This window comes from Chlorocebus sabaeus, chromosome 2 (genome assembly GCF_047675955.1).
Source record: "Chlorocebus sabaeus isolate Y175 chromosome 2, mChlSab1.0.hap1, whole genome shotgun sequence".
Taxonomy (NCBI): domain Eukaryota; kingdom Metazoa; phylum Chordata; class Mammalia; order Primates; family Cercopithecidae; genus Chlorocebus; species Chlorocebus sabaeus.
Window position 1 is genome coordinate 72,914,849 of NC_132905.1, and position 13,995 is coordinate 72,928,843.

At 41.6% G+C, this 13,995-nt stretch overlaps 1 long non-coding RNA gene across 2 annotated transcripts in view; it reads right to left on the reverse strand.

Moving 5' to 3' along the window:
• LOC119621443 (uncharacterized) overlaps window positions 1-10,492 on the reverse strand; it is a 70,323-nt gene extending 59,831 nt beyond the window's left edge. For both annotated transcript variants that reach the window (XR_012090603.1, XR_005237993.2), the window contains exon 1: window positions 90-10,492. This is a non-coding gene — a long non-coding RNA (uncharacterized lncRNA). The remainder of the gene's footprint in view (window positions 1-89) is intronic.
• Between the last annotated feature and the right edge of the window lie 3,503 nt (window positions 10,493-13,995).

The window sequence follows — 13,995 nt, forward strand, 5'->3', positions numbered from 1 at the left end:
GTCCTGCCTTCTCCCAGAGCCACTAGGGTAGTGGAAACAAATGTCACAATCAAATGGACCTGGGTTTGAATTCTGATTTTGTCACTCACCAGCTGTGTGCCTTGTGGAGGCTCCATCTTCTCATCTGTAAAGTAGAAGTCGTCGGAGCTGCCTTGTAGGAAGGTGTAGGAGGGGAAGGTTCAGCAAATGCCTCCTAGAGAGATTGACACATAGTACGTCTTCTTCCTTGGCCTCCACCACAACTAGAATCTTACTCACCCGGCCTGTGAGGGTACAGTTCTCACCTTGCCCCAGAATCACCAGGCAAGAATGATATGCTAGACCCGCTTTCTGAAGTTTCACAAATGGATAAACATTTTCACAGCCGTTATTGGGATTTTGCTGTAAATCAGTAGGAGCACGCCCCTGAGATCTGACAAAGCTATTTCAAACTCTAGATCAATGAGGAGGGAAGCTCCTATGAGGCCGGGTTTGCCAACTGAGACCATTGTCATTGTTCAAGTTGCTCTTGGGATCTAGCTCAGATTCCTGCTGACACCAGGGAAGTGAAGAATGAAAATAGTTGCCTAGAAAATTAGAAGCAGCTCCCCAAGTTACCTGCCACAGACAGGTTTGTTTTTCCTTGATTGCCACATACAGGTTTGTTTTTCCTTAATTATCTAGGTAATTGCTTTGCTTCCTCTACCTGCCTTTACCAAGAGACACCTGGCCAGAAGAGCGAGGAATTAAAGTACCTGTGGAGGCTGCCCGCCGAGTGAAGCTGCAGGCTGCCCATCCCATCGCAGTAGTTCCTTAGTTGTCAGTGGGTTGTTTCTATGAATGCCCCCTCCATCAGAAACCAGTGAGCTTTTTCTAATTAATCTAGATCCCTGCTCTTGTGCAATTGGCACGGAGACAGCGGTTAAATGCTAAATTGTCAGCCTAAAGTCAAATCGTTTTATTTAAAAACATAATATGCAGAATGGCTTCCTAAAATAAAAATTGAGAAAACTGTTAACATAGAGACTTCCAGGTTTTGCCAAGGGTGCAACTGTTTCCTCAAATACAGTTTTTGACAGTTACATACAAATAAAATCAAAATTCATCCAACACACTCTCTGAATTAGTCTCAGTACAATGTGCATAGACAGCTATCACTAGAGTTAGTGAATATTATGGGAAAAATTAGAGGCAAAAGTTGAGACTGGAGCTGGTGAAAGTTAACAAAATACCATTTATAGAGAGAAAAACACATTTTAGAGGAGTATAAATATACTGCTTGGCATCAACATCAAAGCCCAAGTGCAAGTCAAAGAGTAACCCAAAAGGCTCATAGGTTTTCAGACTATAGAAACCCCCCTACTGATGGCAACATAAGGTCCAGCCTTCCACCTGCTACTTCCTTAGTGTTTGTAGAAAAAAAAAAAAAAAAAATCCCATTGTATAAATTAGAATAGGCCAGATCATGCTATAGTAACAAATAACCCCAAAGTCTCAGCGGCTTACAACACAAAGGTTTACTTCTTTCCCACTGTATTTAGGGTTTTCCAGAGAAATAGAACCAATAAAGGATTTAGCAGAGAGAGGGGGGTAAGGGGGAGAGATAGTGATATGGTTTGGCTCTGTGTTCCCACCCAAATCCCACCTGGAACTGTAATCACCACAATCCCCATGTGTCAAGGTCAGGACCAGGTGGAGGTAATTGGATCACGGGTGCAGTTCCCCCATGCTGTTCTTGTGATAGTGAGTTCTCATGATATCTGATGGTTTTATAAGCATCTGGCATTTCCCCAGCTTGCACTCACTCTATCCTGCCGCCCTTGTGAAGAAGGTGCCTGCTTCCCCTTTACCTTCCACCATGACTGTAAGTTTCCTGTGGCCTCCCCAGCCATGCAGAACTGTGAGTCAATTAAACCTCTTTCCTTTATAAATTACCTCATCTCGGGTATTTCTTCATAGCAGTGTGAGAACGGACTAACACAGATGGATGTATTCTGAGGAATTAGCTCACTTGATTACCAAGGCTAAGTCCCATCCTCTGCCATCTGCAAGCTGCAGAACCAGGAAAGCTGATGGTGTAGTTTGGTTTCAGACCCGAGGCCTGAGAACAAGTGGAGCTGATGGTGTTAAGTCTCAGTTTGAGGGCAGAAGGAGACTGATATCCCAGCTCAAACAGTCAGGCAGAGGAGATGAATTCTCCTTTCTCCACCTTTTGTTCTGTTCAGGCTCTCAACAAATTGGCTAATACCCTTCCATTCAGGGAAGAACAATCTATCTTATGGAGTCCACTGACTCAAATGCAAATCTCATCTGGAAACACCATCACAGACACCTAGAAAAGCTTAGCCAAATATCTGGCCACTCCATGATCCAGTCAAGTTGACACATAAAATTAACCATCACACTCACATAACATGTTGAATGAAAGTTGGCTCTGGCTTTGATACTTTCCCCAAACTTCACTCTAGGTTCCACGATGATAGAGCAGCATCCAGCTGGAACATTAGCAGGCCCAGGGTGAGAGAAGGGAGACAAAGAGAACAGTGCACTGGTTCCCAGAAATGACACACGTTTTTGCTGCTCCCATTTCATCAGCCACAGCAAATCGCATGGCCTCTCTTGAGTCTAGCAGAGTTGAAGAGTAAAATCTTTCCACGGCAAAAGATGGAGGAAAAGTAAAATATTTCGCAAACAGAAATACAGTCTCCCATACCAATGGAATTCTTATGCAGTCCACACTTAACTTATTCTGGACCTCTGCTCCGAGATTTCCCCTCAGATCTCTACTGAATATCTTCTTATCACTTTTTCACGCAAGACAGACTCTTGTTTTATGCAAGGAGAGTTGCAGGCTCCTCCCTTAATTTCCAAAAGTATAGCAAATAGCTGGATAAACATTTAAGACAATTTCCTGGAGGCTTGAGAATAATGAGGGAATTATATTGGAGAGGAAGAAAGATACAGTACTGGATATGAACTATCACTGCTCTTGGAGTTGAGTCCATCAGCCATGCCTCTCCACTGGCTTCCTCTTTATGTGGCCTCCCCTAGTCCATCAATTACCATGAGCCACCAGTCCCCAGGTTACCTTCTCCAACTCCCCTTATCCTCACTGCAAGAAGGGTGTTATCCATCACATCCTCACCCACAGGCAACAGCATCATAATCCTGCAAAGATGCAATTCTGCACATGACAAATTCAGCCTTTGATAATTTTATTCAGAGCTGTTCAGGATGTCTGGCTCGAGCTTCTTGAGTCTAGAATAGAATTTTGGCTTTGCATAAATAACCTAGTGAAGAATAATTTTAATCAAAGATGATGCATGTCTCCTAGCTGAACAAGAGAAAATGACAGGTAGATTTGAAATTTTTTTTTTTTTTTTGGTCTACTGCACACAAAAAGAAAATGGTTGTGTGGGTTTGTGTGTGTTGTGTGTGTTTGCATGTATAAAGTGAGAGTGACCACATATACATAGTTTGGATGTCCATGTAATTTTGCATTTTGTTTTGCTTTTTCACGTACTATGTCATAAACGAATTTTGAAATTTTATATAATTTTCTTAATTAACTATAATTAACATAGTTAAAGACTACATAATATTCCATCCTGATAAACTAACATAATTTGTTAAAGCATTCTCTTAATTTAGATATGTCCCTTTAATTTATTATTATGACAGTTGTCATAAATTGTTTCATGCATATGAGCATTTGCATCTGTTAGAATACTTTATTGAGGTAAATTCCTAGGGATAAAATTCATGGGTTAAAAGTAGGGATGTTATGCCTTGTGCCAACCATTTTATATACCTTTTCTAATTTACGCTAATTATGTGTAATTTTTACTGCAAATTCAGTAACACTTTTATTTGAAACTATGTCGTTCTGTTTGACTTAATAAACTAATAACCTGTGAAATATAGGTGATAATGTTTATTTCCAATATGAAAGATTTTATCCTCCTAAAAATCAACTTAAAAAGCTTTGCATTGGGATAGGGACAGCGACTTTTGATATAAAAACCCTCTGATCTAGAAAAAATAGTATAGATGGGTCATAACCCTTTGGTTGCAAGTAGCAGAAATGCAATTTATACTAACTAATGCAAGAAAGAAGAGTTTGGAGGGGTCGTGGAGTAGCCTACCTCATAGTAAACAAACAAACAAAAAAAAGATGATTAACCAAACCTCCCAAGTGCAGCCGTCTAAGCACAGCCAAAGATGTTATTAATAACTAGAAAATGATCGGGACCCTCTCCCATCCTGTCTTCCACTGCATCTCTCTAGATCTTGGCTTTGTCTTCTCCTACCAGAGACAGATGTCTGCATGTGGGGCTTACTCCTAGCAGCTCCATGCCCGGAGAAGAAAGGGGCTGTGGTATTGAAAGACTGGTCCAGTTCTTCACCCTTCCACGTATCCACACCCTTAGCATGGCCTCCTGGCGGGTGATGTATGCCTGTGCCTTGAGTTTGTGCTTGTTCATTTGACTTACTTTGGCCAATGGCATAAGAGTAGAAGTCATAATATGACCCTTCACGCCTAGGTCTATGTGTCCTTGCAGGTTCTCACTTGCTCTCTTGTGGAATATTCCCCAACTAGTCTGCTGAAAGGTTAAAGACTGACTTAATCTGTTTTGACGTTGCTACAAAAAAAAAAAAGAAAGAAAGAAAAAAGATGCCTGTCGCTGGGCAGTTTATAAAGGAAAAAAGTTTATTTGGGTCACAGTTCTGCAGGTTGTACAGGCATGGCACTGGTATCTATCTCATTTTGATGGGGGCTTCAGGCTGCTTCCACTCATCGTGGAAGGTGAAGGGGAGCCACATGGTGAGAGAGGAAGCAAGAGACAGAAAGAGGAGGAGGTGCCAGGCTCTTTTCAAAACCCAGCTCTCACGAGAACTCACGCATCCCCACAAGAATGGCACCAAGCCATTTATGAGGGATCCTCCTTCAGGACCCAAACACCTCCCACCAGGCCCTGCCTCCAACATTGAGGATCAAATTTCAACATGATACTTGGAAGGCTCAAGTATCCAAACCATAGCAAAGACATAGGTAACAGATGTGCAAACATGCAGTGTGGACTAGAGACATCCTTAAATCAAACCACCCACTGCCAGCCTAAAGACACATGAGCAGGCCTGCTGAGATCAGTGGAGCCCACTCAGCAGACCTGAAGAGATGTGAAGTAAATAAATGCTCACTGTTTTAAGTGACTCTGATTTTATGGTTCTTTGTTACGCAGCAGTAGATGACTAATACAGGGGGCACCTCTCTTCTAGCTTTAGTTTGAAAAGTCTCAGGAAAGAATACTCTGGCCCAGTTTGTATCAAAGGCTCGCATCTGTCCCCAAGCTGTCAAATAGCTTAAGAACAGAGAAATGGTGCTGCTTGCTGGATGTCAGAAAAAATAATAACTTTCTAATCTGTAATATACTGTGCTTTTTTTAAGAGCCAAATTTAAAATACTCCACACATCCATCTTTTTGAACTAACAAAAAAAGCGAGTTTAGTTAATACAGTGAAGAATAATAAAATGACATGTAATTTAAATCTATAGATGGTAAGAGAGTGAAAAGAAAGAAGAGACAGGAAAAGAAGAACAAATGAAAAGCAATATTTGCCAAAACTCTGAGAAGCAGCAATATTTCTTTAGAATAAAAAATATTTAAAAGCATACATTCTAATAAACATATTGTAACATTTTTCCAAGTAAGAAAACAATAGGATTTTTGGAAATAGCATTTTACCCCAACTGAGAAAAACACCAACTGTTTTCCCAAGAAGTAACGAGTATTGTCTCTCAACTCACAGGTATAAATGTTGCATTCAGTGTCTTTTTATTGCCATCTGGTTACCAGCATCAGCTTCCAGGCAAAGGATTAAAATAAACTACAATTTAGCGCCAAATGCAGAGGGCTCAGGCAAACTGAGCCAGTGAAAGATATAGAAGGAAATGAGCTAGAAAAGTGAGGCAGAGAAGAAAAAAAAAAAAAAAAAACCGTAGGCTCAGAACAAGGATTTAAAAATCACAGCCAGAGACAGTACAAACAGGAGAGTGTCATCTCTATTCTGGTTCCAAGCGTCTTGAAACAAACCCAGGGGGTAATCTCCAGCTAGCAACACAGAACACAACAGGGCAGAGAGCCCTGGCATATCTGACAGCAGCTTCCAAGGTTTGCTCCAGAGGAATCGATACAAAATCAGTGCAGAAAACAAGAAGAGGATCCATGGGACTAAAGTTTGCAGGAGGCAAGGAGATGCCAGCTCCTGCTTTGGGAAGGGGCACAACAGAAAAACCCATGTACCCAAGAGAGGCATGCAGAAAGAGGCTAGGCAGGTAGCCCGGCTTCCCTAGGAAGGACTTTCTAGGGATTGATCTCTTTCAGTTACAAAGTAGCCAAAAACTTTTTTTTTTTTTTAAGAGACAGGGTCTCCCTCTGTCTACCCAAGCTGGGGTGCAGCAATGTAATCATAGCTGACTGCAGCCTTCAACTCCTAGGCTCAAGCAATCCTCCTGCCTCAGCCTCCTAAAGTGCTAGGATTACAGGTATGAACCACCGTGCCCAGCCTATTTCCAAATTTCATTATTTGGCAAGGATTGTCCTATTGATATACTGTCCTAGTGGCCTCTTGTTGGTCCCAGAATGAACTGAAAACAGCCTGCAGATAATGAAGTACTTGCGAGAAACAGCTGGGATGTGGCTGGAACAAAGTTAAGACTGAAATTTAGGGGCCCTTTAGGATTTTGCTGCTAAAGACTTTAGAAATGATGTTACATCTTTGTAACTAGGGGCATATGTTGATCCAACTTTTTATATTTGCAGTAGGAAACCGGGTTAAGAGCTAAATGGTCTCCCTTGCCTAAGCATTTATAACATCTATACAGTAGTGTTCCCCCTTGCTATGAATTAATAAGAACAATGCGGGCAATGTTATTATGCCTATGACAAGTTTCACCTTACAAATAGGTAGTACACCAGAAGTATGTTTTTAGGTAGACTGAACTCAAAAGAACGTATTAGTTTAGAAATAAACATAAGCATAGTAGATTAAGTTTTCAGGCTAGACCACAAACCTCTAGTTAAAAGCCATACAGTGGTAGAAATAGTTTAGGTTTTTAATGCCAACTGGTATATTTTTAGCTTTGGACAATGACAAATAGACTTAAGAACATTGCTGTGAGTTAGCTGAGAATGCTAACGATCATTTGGCCTGGTTTTCATTAGAAAATGTAATTCAAATTGCTGTGGCAACTGTTGTGGATGATTGAAGAAGTTTTGTTTTTGTTTTTACTAGTTGTTGCACTATCAACCAGAAACACATCTCTATCTCCCCCTTTCTTTACTTCCATCTCCAGTATAGTATTTAGAATTCTTTGGGTAGCAAGGGATAGAAAACCCAACTCAAGTCATCTCCATAAAGCAAATACATGGGCTCATGTAAAAAACTGCACAGGTGCTTCAGGCAAGGCTTGATCCAGAGGCATAAGCACAAGCCCTGGCTCTTTCAGAACTCTGTTCTCTTATTCCTCAAGCTACACCTAATGACTTCTCCAAAGGTACTGGCACTTCTCTCATGAGCACAGCTGCCAGCCTTATATATTTACATCACACTCATGAGCACAGCTGCCAGCCTTATATATTTATATCATACTCAGAATGCTGTCTTTCAGCAGGTTCCCGGAGAAGGCAAGAGTCTCTTGGGTTTTTTTTTTTCTCAGTAACCCTGGAAAATCTCTCCCCACAGCTTTAAGAAATGTTAGTGCCCATTCTGTACCTATGACTGTGGTCAGAGAGATGGGATTGCCTGAATGATTTAATTGTGCAGGATTGGGGCTATCAGATACGACTGTGCAGGTTGTGCACTGCACAACCTCAAGTTCACTAGACACATTTATGACAACGCAGATGTGTAGTGGTCCGTTCTCAGGCTGCTATGAAGAAATACTCGAGATTGGGTAATTTATAAAGAAAAGAGATTTAATTGACTTACAGTTCTCCATAGCTAGGGAGGCCTCAGGAAACTTACAATCCTGGTGGAAGGCACCTCTTCTCAGGGCAGCAGGAGAGAGAATGAGTGCCAGCAGGAGAAATGCCAGATACTTATAAAGCAATCAGATCTCCTGAGAACTCACTCACTATCACGAGAACAGCATGGGGGAAACAGCCACCCTGATTCAATTGTCTCCCACCGGGTCCCTCCCATGACACATGGGGATTATGGGATTACAATTCAAGATGAGATTTGGGTGGGGACACAAAGCCAAACTATATCAAGATGATATCCCTTGGAATTATCTGATGCAATGACCCTATTTGGGACCCACTTCTAGAGATGGGAGTGGGATCCATATCACCTTAACACGTGGTTTGTGAATTAGGGAGGCCGTTCTGCGCTGGGTGGAGAGGATATAAAACATTCTTGGGAGGCAGCCAGTAGAAGCCCACTACTGACAGATGACAAGAAAGTGGCAGGGCCTATGCCGTTTCACACATTCCCTACCATGAAGTAGGAACCCTAGATAATTACAGAGAGAAGAAACCAAAGTAACTTAGAGAATGCTTCATTCCACCTTTGAGTCCTAACATGTGAAAGTAAAACACACAAAATACTCATTCTCATCCATGTATTATTTATGGATTTCAAAGCACTTTCTGAGTCAGCCCTTCATCTACACAACGGTAGCTCCAGGGGACAGCTGGTGGATAATATTACCCCCAGTGGAGATGTGGAGCAAGTCAGGCATCTCCCTGCTCAGGTGGAACTCATCTCCCGCTTATTGCAACAGAAACTCCCTGCTTACCTCTGCACTACGAGAGGGAGATCCTATGGAATACAATGAGAGACAGCAGGAAAGCTGAGTGACAGAGAGGCCAGAGGAGAAAGCACAGAAGGAAGAGAAGAGGAGATTCAAGGCAAGAGGAAACCTTTGGAACAATGGCAGCCACCAACCAAAGTTTCCATAGTGGTTGGTTAGGGCTGCCGTAACAATGCACCACAGGTCGGGTGCCTTAAACTGCAGAAATGTGTTCTCTCACAGTTCTGGAGGCTGGATGTCCAAAATCAAGACATCAGCAGGGTTGGTTCCTTCTGAGGCTGTGAGGGAGACTCTGTTCCATGGCTCCCTCCTAGCTTCTGGGGATGGTGGTGATCTTTGATGGTCCTTGGTTTGGAGATGCATCACCCAGTCTCTGCCTTCCTCTCCACATGGAGCTCTCCCTGTGTGTGAGCCTGTCTCCAGGTCTCCCCATTTCAGAAGAACATCAGTCATACTGCATTAGGATCCACCCTAAAGGTCCACCCTAAAATGACCTTGTTTTTACTTGGTAACAACCCTATCTCCAATAAGGTCACATTCTGAGGTAGTGGGGGTTAGGATTCCAACACATGAATTTGGGGGGCACACAATTCACCTCGTAAGAGGCATTAAGTCTTTAGAGCCATGGTAGTGGCCACTAGCCACATGTGGCTATTCAGCACTTAAAATCTGGCTCATCCAAATCTAGATGAGTTGTGAGTGTAGAATATACACCAGATTTTAAAAAAATGAATGTGCAATATTGCAATAATTTTTATATAGATTACCTGCTAAAAATAATATTTTGGATATATCTGGTTAAATAAAATATAGTACAGTATTCAAATTAATTTCACCTCTTTTCTTACTTTTTAAAATGTGGTTTCTAGAAGATTTAAAACTTCATATGCAACTTGCATTTGTCTCACTTTATATTTCTATTGGATGACACTGATCTAAAAACAGAAATTCAGAGTCTTTGACACCTGGTCATTTTGTGAAAAGAGTTTCTGAAATGTCTACATTGTTCTCTGACAAGGATGGCAAAATTAAGCATTCAATTCACTGAATTGAAGTGACATATATTATATGGTAAATATCAAACTTTATACCTGTGTAACCAACTCTAAATTTTAAATAAGTTCTCATAGAACCTAAGTGGCAGATATATTTGATCAATAAGGATCACACTTCATTTTTATTACTAAGAACTCAATTTGGAACAGGCCACCCAATATCATCTTGTAAGAGTGGCTTTTGTGTAAAGCAATCACCTTTTCATTTACCTTGTGTGAGAAAAACAAGGCTCCGTATCAAACGTGACTTAATTAATAATTACATCAGAACAGCATGGGTCCTTATTAAAGACGGTATACAAGTGAGATTTTGCATATGCTTCATGCAGATAAATCATGAGCTCCATAGTGAAGTTATGTAAATGGAGATGCATTTTTGCTTTTATGAAATACACTGGGTTATAAATACTCTGACCTTGTTTATAGAGGAAGCTGGTTTGTTCACGTAATGAAGACATTAATTTGCCATTCAGTTTGGACTGATTACTCATTAGCTGCTCTCTCGTGACCAACAGCTCTGACTTACAAACCCAGGCTGTTGTTGATCGGATCGTAGGTAGTGGTGTGCTGCCATCTATAGGTGGAACGAGAAAAAGATCAAAGTGCAGCAAGGTCTGCAAAGCCACAACTACTAAAAAGAGTTACAGTGTCAAAACATTAACAATTGTTTTTAAGATAGACCAAACAAATACATTCCAAGGTCTACAACTATGGCTCTCTCCCCGTATTAAAATCATTGTAAGGTACTGATTGATTTGCAAGCAAAATAAAACCTAAAGCAAGCGGTATAATATCCCAGCTGCAAAGCCTTAACGCAATTATTGTTGGTGGAGCAGGTGCAAAAAATCTGCAATACTGGTAACTCAAATGGTACAAGACCTATTGTAATCATTTTCCAAGTCAGCTACTGCTTGTCTTTGCCCACAATTCATGTTAGGATTTCTTTTTCCACTCCTCAGTCTTTTTCCTACTCCAGGATGCGCCATCAGCAACATTCGACAAACATTTCTGGAGACCCTCCTATGTTCCAGCCATTGTCCTGCTTGAGATGCAGCACAGACCAAACGAATCTCTTGCCCTCGCGATGCTTACATTCTAGTGGAGTGAGACAGACATTAAACACTAGACTAAGTAAACGAGCTCATTCTATACTATGTTGGCAGGTGGCAGGCATTACGAAGAGAGAAAACAAGAGGGCAGGACATGGGAATTAGAGGTAGAACGGTAGGAAGGAGGAAGGATGCAGGGTTTTTTGTTTTTGTTTTTGTTTTTGAGATGGGAGTCTTGCTCTGTCACCCAGGCTGGAGTGCAATGACGCGATCTCAGCTCACTGCAACCTCCACCTCATGAGTTCAAGTGATTCTCCTGTCTCAGCCTCCTGAGTAGCTGGGATTACAGGTGTGTGCCACCACACCTGGGTAATTTTTCTATTTTTAGTAGAGATGGGGTTTTGCCATGTTGGCCAGGCTGGTCGCAAACTCCTGACCTCAGGTGATCCACCCACCTCGGCCTCCCAAAGTGCTGGGATTACAGGCATGAGCCACCACGCCTGGCCAGATGCAGTCTTAATGAGGGCAGTCAGGGGAGCTTCACTGACAAGATGACAATGGGGCAAACATCACACTCCCAGGAGTTCCCAGGAGAGGACAGGGGCCTGGGAATGAGGCCAGAGGGTTGGGGAGGGAGTTCATTGTAGAAGGCCTCTGAGGCCGCCGCCAAGACAGCAGCTTTTAGCTGAGTAAAATATCACTTCTTGCTTTTAGATATCTGCCTGATGGACAGCTAGGTTTTGTGAACCTAAAATATTTGAGACAGGTCTTAATTAATTTAGAAAGTTTATCTGCCAAGGCTAAGGACGTGCGTGGGACAGTCTCAGGATGTCTTGGGTACATGATGACATGTACCCAAGTGGTCAGAGCACAGCTTGGTTTTATACATTTTGGCTTGATTTTATACATTGATGAGACATCAATCAATATGCATAAGATGTACATTGGTTTGGTCCAGAAAGGTGGGACAACTTGAAGTAAGGGCTTCCAGGTCAGAGATAGATAAGGGACAAAAGGTTCCATTCTTTGGGGTCTTCGATCAGCCTTTCACTGAATACATGTGAGGTGGAATGGGTAGAGGAATAGTCACTGATGCCTTAGTCTGACTCAGTGAATCTGCATTTTTACATAAACAATAGGGCAGAGGAAGCAATGAGGCATGCATTTGTCGCAGGTGAGCAGAGAGCAGAGTGATGATCGTGAGTTCTGTCTGTTCTCTGTCCTGGGCCTGGGAAGATAAGCTATCAATTAACATGGCCAGGATGAAGTTCAACAGAACTGTTTTAGGGTAAAGATCTTGAGGCTCACAAGGAATTTAACTTCCTTGTGGGCAAACTGTGAGGGAGGTATGTAGCTTTTTTATTTTTTCTTTGTAGCTATTTTATTTAGGAATAAAATGGGAGGCAGGTTTGTCTGATGCAGTTCCCAGCTTGAATTTTCCCTTTGGCTTAGTGATTCTGGAGTCTTGAGATTTATTTTCCTTTCATGGTTTTTCTCATTTTTTTTTTTTGTTTGCTTAAAATCATGTTTGATAGTTTTACGATTGTGGTGGTGGTTACTGTCTCAAGATTCATGAGGACTCGCAAAAGCAAATTTTAATAAATAACAACTGTTCACCCCAGATAGACTTCAATATTTTTTTGTTCACGGAGAGATTCCGATATACCTGGTTATAATCATACTGGATACGTAAATCATTTGCTTTCATGTTTAGCATCTGTCATGAGCATTTTTCACATTATTCTATGTTTACCATAACCATTTTGTTAGCTAAAAACTCATAAAGGGACAATCATTGTGTCAAACTTTTGATTTTACTGTGAGGATTAAGTGAAAAAATTATAAAAAGAGCCAAGTACAGTGTCAAATCTTAGTTTGAGTAGAGATACAATATAGTGCTTTGCTTTTTTCCATTTCTAAAAGTTTATTCAAAATTATTTACTATGATAAATGCTATGATGGACATCTTGATAGAAGAAGAAACTTTTATTATTATTATTGTGGATTAATAATAGTCCTAAAATTTAAGATTATTGTTTTTCAGGATAGATTCCTTGGCATACAATTACTGGGTCAAAGGTTATGACTAGTTTAAAATGTTTTAAATAAAATATAAAATTGCTTCCCCAAAGCATAAAAGCTATTTTAAATACTACCCCCCTTGTGTTAGAATGCCAGTTTCACTCTCCGTCATTTTTTGTTTTCTAATTTGATATATTTTTTACTTCTGTCTATTTAGCATTTTTTTTTCCCACGACAGTCTCACTCTGTCGCCCAGGCTGGAGTGCAGCGGCATGATCACAGCTCACTGCAACCTCCACCTCCCGAGGTCAAGCAATCTTCCTGCCTCAGCCTCCCCAGTAGCTGGGATTACAGGTGTCCTCCACCATGCCAGGCTAATTTTTGTATTTTTAGTAGAGATGGGGTTTCACCATGTTGGCCAGGCTAGTCTTGAACTCCTGACCTCGTGATCCACTCGCCTCAGCCTCCCAAAGTGCTGGGATTACAGGCGTGAGCCACCGTGCCCAGCCCACTTTTTACATTTCTAATGAGAAATAACAATGAAAATCTTTAAGAGCATGTTTAACCCACACAGGTTGCCTCCAAAGTCCCTGAGTTCTTGGTTACCGAGTGCTCCTGTTTTCTCTTTTGTCTTCTGCAGACCCATGTCTGTTGCTCCTTTGTCTTGCTGTAGTTTGGTGTTCTTTTTATTGGATATTGTCAAATGTGTAAAGATTAAAGATACTAGCCCTGTAGCTGTTGTTTGGATGACTCTTAAATCTTGAGACCAAATTAGTTTTCACTTTTATGCTGAATTGCTAACATTCAACGTGACCTTCCTGCCCCACCCATGAAGGAAAGGGCGCAGGAAGTGACAACCCCAGGGGCCTTCCCTCTCCCCTGTATGTCCAGAGAAGAGCATCCCCACTTCCCAGTCACTCCAGCAGGAAAGTATAAGGAAAGGGCAGAAGAAGTGAGGGGTGGACGCTGGACCGCTGGGACTAGCTCACAGGGCGTGTGGGGACTAGGTGAGTGGGAGAAGCGGATCACACTGACTCCACTGGATCCAGTGGGAGTAGCCAAAGGTGGAGTT